The sequence below is a fragment of the Paramisgurnus dabryanus genome, chromosome 9 (genome assembly GCF_030506205.2).
Source record: "Paramisgurnus dabryanus chromosome 9, PD_genome_1.1, whole genome shotgun sequence".
Classification (NCBI taxonomy): Eukaryota; Metazoa; Chordata; class Actinopteri; order Cypriniformes; family Cobitidae; genus Paramisgurnus; species Paramisgurnus dabryanus.
The window spans coordinates 13,837,517-13,844,102 of NC_133345.1; positions in this window are offsets into that span (position 1 = coordinate 13,837,517).

The following is a 6,586-nucleotide window of genomic DNA, read 5'->3' on the forward strand; positions in this document are numbered from 1 at the left end:
AGACGAATTAAAACACATATAAATGCAAAAAATAAAAATCTTATCCAAGCGGCTCAAATAAAGGAGAAAATCGATGATGGGGCTTTGGTGCGTCAACCACCTAATTCTGCTAGTAATAGCCCTATCCCTACACTGATAATAATGATTTTGTGGTGAAGAAATAACGTAACTACTGAAAAACTAATGAACCCTTATGTTATGTTGGGGATGTTTTCATCCACTATGGGGTACTGTTGAGTCTTAATTTGGCCCCAACTTTTTCTTTGTTTTAGAAATGGAATGATTTTTGGTGACAAATCTTATTTTGACACATATTTTGAGAAAATGCTTTGAAAAAATTTCAACAATACACCGTGGGCAAATTTGCAAGCCTTTTGTTATGTTTGTGATAAAAAAAACATCCACTAAATTCAACTGCTGTAAATTCAGATAAATATTTAAAATAAATACTCTTTAATTGGCAATATTAAAAAAAAAAAAAACACCCACACGCACACGCACGCACGCACGCACGCACGCACGCACGCACACACACACACACACACACACACACACACACACACACACACACACACAATTACTTATTTTCAATATGAAAAGTGATTGTGGACTGGATTTTTTTTTACCTTAAAACTTATTCTAAATCTGCTTGTTTTACTTATTTTTGTCCACTACAAAATAATGTGTAATATAATATCTGTAACACTGACAGAGACCATAGTTGTCAAGTTACTGATGCAATCAGGTGTTAGTGCACCTGTCCCTCATACAAACTCATACGTTTTCATGCCTGTTATTAGGTTTGTTCGAGTTCATGCAAAGCTGCAAGAACCAACAAGCAGATGACATCAAGGTACTGTGAGAGCAATTACAGAAATCATATGGAGAAGTCTGATTTCGAGTCGCTCTCGCGGTATGACTATGTCATATGTCTTAGCGCTCGTTAAGTAGGTACTCAGTGAAATTCAGTACCTACTCAGTAAGTATGCGAATTCGAATTCAGCCATTGTCTTTCAGCTGTCGCATTACTTGTGTCAAGCCACTCTTGAACAACAGACAGCATCAGAAGCGTCTTGGTTCTGGACTGCTGCTGAGTAATGAAAAGTGACATTTTCTCTGATGAAAGTAAATATCCTTCAGAAATCAGGGTCCCAGAGACCTTTTTAAGGGCTGAAAATTAAAAGGTGAAATGAGTAAAAAAGATTTGCATGTTTTTCACAATTACGACGTGTTATAAAATGATAAACTAAAGTTACAGTTAGCCTGTCTGGAACCGAGCGGATATCAAACCTGTGAACGGTCCCTACCCTAATAGGATTTTGTTTCTCTTTCCCTGTCTCATCCTCATTCCCGAGGACAATGGCACTAACAGACCCAGCTCCGGCTGCCTTGAGGTCATCATGCCACTGATCTACTGGCCTTCCTTCAATGTGATGCCCAGCTGATGTCAGACCAACGACCACCAGCTGCCCCCATCTAATCTACTTATCCGTGTATATAAACATTAACATAAAATAGTAAGAAATCATACCCATTACATAATATATTCTCTATAGCAGGGGTTTTCAAACTTTTTGTGTGTGTGGACCACTATTTGTAATCAAGAATTTTCGCGGACCACCTCATAATACTTATTATAAAATATATCTACACAAAGTCCTGAATTAATCTGCACATCTAAATAGTCTTACTAGCACTAAAACTATAACTGGTCATCACATCAGTACAACAGGTTTCTTAACCTTATATCATAATTATTTATATACATATTCTTAGTGTTGGGAAAGTTCACTTTCTACATGAACTAGTTTAGTTCACAATTCACAATTTTTAAAATGAACTAGTTCAGTTCATATTTGAAAATGTTAAACTAGGTCACAGTTCCAAAAATGAACTAATTTATAGTTATTTTTTCCCATATTATTTTTTTAATGATTGCCATTATAGCCCATATAGAACCACCACAGACAGCAATTATTTGATCAGCTTTAACACTGAAGCTAAATGCGTCAGATTTCATCTTCGTGTCCAACTTTAAATCCTTAACCAACCAGGGTTTACATAAGCATTAACTGTCTTTTAATTTTTGTATTTGCTTACACATACCTTGAAAGGCCAGCTGGGTGGGGGTCGTACCCCGGGCGACAAGCGCTGCGAGGCATTGGGTGTATGACAACTCACGTGCACGTTAAATAGCGTGAGCTTAGTCAAAGTCTATTTCAAGATCCGGAATATGCGTTAGTAGCCTATGTTAATCCTTAACGATTTAGGACAAATATGATTTTATTTAATGTTAAACTATTTGAGTTGCGCGGCAGGAATTTCAGAAGCGTCTGTGTTGTTGTGATGACGCATGCAGCGTGACTGGTGAACACAGAGCGGTGTTGCCAGATTGGGTGTTTTTTCCGCTACACATTAAGGCCTGTTTACAGTGTGTTTTAGTCGGGTTTTCGCCTGGAAGAATATACAAATCTGGCACCCTATTGAACGACGTTAAACTGAGAGAGCGTGCCGTTCACAGGCACCAGAATGAATGAGTTCACAGTAACATTTATAAGGCAGCATTACACGTTCGCCCAAAATATGAACGAGTTTGTATATTAAAATATACATATTCTTATTTTGCCTTTTCACGGACCACCTGCAGTACCCTCACGGACCACTAGTGGTCCGCGGACCACAGTTTGGGAATGGCCGCTCTATAGAATCAGCTATGTCTGGCTCTCTCCCAAGGGTTTTTTCCCATCCTAGGACTTTTCTCCCACAAGGTTTTTTTCCTAGGGTCTTTTTTTCGAAGTCTTCTGACATTGGCTTAACTTAGCACCCTCTTACATAGGTTACATTTTTACTACGCTCACTAGTATGGTTAATCTTAACCTCTGTATTCTGCTGTTTATGTTTTAAGATTATCTGCCTCTATTAATGTAAAGCTGCTTTGAATCACTTAAACAATTGTGAAAAGTGCTATATAAATAAAATTGAATTGAATAAACTTCAGATATCATCCTTGGTGTTTCGCTGTTGTTGAATAAAACCAGCAGGACTTATAAAGGGTATGCAACGACTTCACTTTTCCACATGACCACGCCGGAGCTCACCCTGTTGAGAGACAAAACATTTGGCCAAATGGTTGGCTGTTGTAGCGGTGGCCGCACAAATGTTAGTATAACTGACAATTCTCAGCAAAAATGTAAATAAGTTGGACTAGTGTCCTTAGCAACTTGTCAACCCACCTGTGGTCAGTGGGCGTTGGCATGAACTATCCATTTACTTCTCTTGTTTGTCAGATCTGTGGGTGAAGATCTCTCACTAAGTTTTATAAATCATTATCGAGAACAAATTAATTTACTAAAAGCTACCAGAACAGCCAAAAATGTAACCAAAGGTGTAGACGGACTTCGTTAACATTTATGGATACGCTGGTTTTGAATATACTGTGCAAAATCAAAGCTAATTTAGTTTAAACAAAAGGGAACAAATGAAACGTACTCACAAAATTTAGATCTGTGATAACGGTTCTGCCTTCTTGTGAATTCTTCCATTCTAATTTAATTTACACACATTTATACTTTATCTTATACTGTATGCTATAAACATATTGTTTCTATTTGCTTGACTGACAGTCACTGCAGCAAGTGTTACATGGCAAATAATCTAAATGTCACTTTTAAATTAAAACAGCAAAATTGACAAATTGCAAAGTTAAGTAGTTTGCATCTCTGGATTTGCTAACTGTCTGTATTTTTTTTTATATAAGGAGGCATTTTCTGTAATACAGCTTTGAAACAATATGCATTCATGTGTTAAAGCAACACTATGTAGTTTTTTTTACCTTTAAATAATGTCTCTAAATTATTTCAGTGATAGAACAACTTTTAACTGGACAAATTGTACTGTTGCTGCAACCTGAGCAGCCTCCTAGCTGCTACAAGCCCACTCTGAAAGTGGCGGTGGAGGGTAGAGCACACAGCCCCGCCCCTCCCCCTGCCTGCAGAAGAGTGTCTGATACCAGGCACTGTTGCGCTTTTCAACCACATGGGGGAGTTGTAAGTCATTTTTACATGGAAACTACATAGTGTTGCTTTAAGCACTATAGTATAGTATAGTATAGTGACTATAAACGCTCAAACTTAGTGAACAGAGACTCCTGCCTTTCATTTAATTGGTTGGAATTCTGCTTAGCTCTGTAATGTGATTGGCTGGAATTCACATTCATTTGAACAAAAACTAAATTCTTTCATTTGATTGGTTAAAAATCTTGTTAGGCCATGTAATTCAATTGGCTGAGAGTCGTTTACGACTGCTTCTGTGAACCAAAACTCCCGCCTTCTTTCATTTTGATTTGTCAACATTTTGACACTGTAACTATATCAGTGAAGAAAGTAGCCTATGGGCCGCAGAGCATGTGTCAAGGGCCAGTGGTTACTCTCTTGCTTTTTACGCTGGCAGGACCAGAGTTAAAGGGTTTGGTGCTTAGCGATGTGATTGGGCCAGCCCAATGTCAATCAGGCTGCTGATCAACTGTCTGGATTTATGGGCCGGTCAGAAACAAATTACAGAGATGCCAAATAGTGGCGGAGCCAGAGGGCTAATTGGGGTGGCAATTGCCACCCCAGACGAAGTCCTTGCCACCCCTGTTGCCACCCCGCCGAAAACATTACACTGTTTGATTTTTGTTAACATTTCTCAAAACTCCCAGCGGAGGTGAATGCGCAGTGTGCTGTTGCTGCTACATTAGACTTGTTCGACTTCATGCGGCGCCGCAAGAACCGACAGACGGTGATGTCAAAGTTCCACAAGAGCGACTTAAAAGCAAACTCCTCCATATGATTTCGCGAATCGTTCTCGCGGTACTTTGACGTAATCCAGATGTCAATTCTTGCGGCGCCGCATGAAGTTGAATAAGGCTATTGGTTAAACTGGCACGCAGCTCCTTCGTGCTCCAAAACATTACGCGGCAGCACACACAGGATCTATGAAGAGCGTTTTGCTGGTATGTATGGTTTTTATTGGTATTAAATTAAACATAGTACTGTTTTAACAGGAAGTAAGGGAGACATTGCACTGTAGTGCTTAGCATTAATACTTCAATGAGCATTACTAGTCTTGTGAAACTGACTAATACTGTCACGCCTGCGTGAAGATGCTTAAAACAATAAAAAACATGTTGTTAGCAAATGTTCAGCAACAATCACAGACATTAGGTAGGCTTATTCATATTGGCACGTGTAATGCAGCATATTGAACTTAATAAAACCACCGTGGAGATAGTACAGGGATGTAAACAACGCGCTTTTCAGCGCCGCGCGCTTTTTTCACGTCAGTTTGGGTGACTTGGGTCTGAGGGTTGGATTATAATTTCACAAAGTCATCTGAAGCCATTCCATATCTTAATGTGAGGGACAGAAGTCTATTTAAATCATTACATTAACGTTTATGGAAACTCGTTCCCTCCTCCCTTAAAGGTAGGGTAACACATTTTGAAAAATGCTAACGGTAGCCGCCTAGCAACGAAATCCCGATCCCACCCTCAAGTCAAATCGCCATCCAAAGTCACGCCTCTTTCAAAACCCATGAACACGCACAGATCAGACGGTCACATCTCATGTCTCCTTCAGCAGTGAGAAAACTTTGCAGTACAAAGTTGAATAAGACTTCCAAAATAACCAAACAACTGGTTTACATCAGAATTAGTTTAAGCACACGTTCGGTTGTGTAGACGTATTTATATCGTTACGCTAATCCGTAAACGAACAAAAATTTCATAAGCAACACAATGTTTCATCAAAGTAGAATATCTGAATCCATCTCAGTACAAACATATCGCGTACCTACCTTCCCAAAATAAACAGTGCAACGACCCTTTCAGACCCTTTGCCTCCTGCAGCTGTTTCATCTCGTGGTAAAGCAGTAAAGTTACCGATGTTAATTTGGGTTTTTGCTCTTGCTGATCCAGGCAGTTTTTGCTGTTGTTGTTATAAAAGATGTCTTTCATTGTGTGCCTCCTGTGTAGGTTGTCAATTCAGCAGAAACGTTTGCTGTTCCCACTGTTTACAGACAGGAGGTGAGCGCACGTGAACGCGCCAATGACGTATGGTGTCTGCGTGGACTCGCTTGCGCGGTGGGCATTAAAATTACGCTTACGTATGAGGGACAAAAATGGAAACGTCCGTTCGAACCGAAATCTATGATTTGTTGAACATTTTTTGGTCCTACGCCTTTCACAGATGACATAAATTTCTACAAATACATTTAAACAACTTAACACAGTGATTGCTATCAGGATGTGAGGAGACTTTTAACCAGCATAACAAAAAATGTTTCAGGATCAAATATGTTACCCTACCTTTAACAAAACATGTCTAGACATCTTTAAGCAATTTTCCTTGTGTTGTCAAATAGGCTAGACCTATGTATACATATAAATATCATATAAGTACCTGAGGGTATATGTCACACGGTGACGTTTTGTAGAGGGCGGAACAGAAGTTAGGAAGGATGAGTTCCGCCCGGAAGGAAGAAAACATCGGAACTTCCGGGTTTGTCCCGAAGATCAAATCAGCCCGTATTAGGCGCAGGTGGGGGT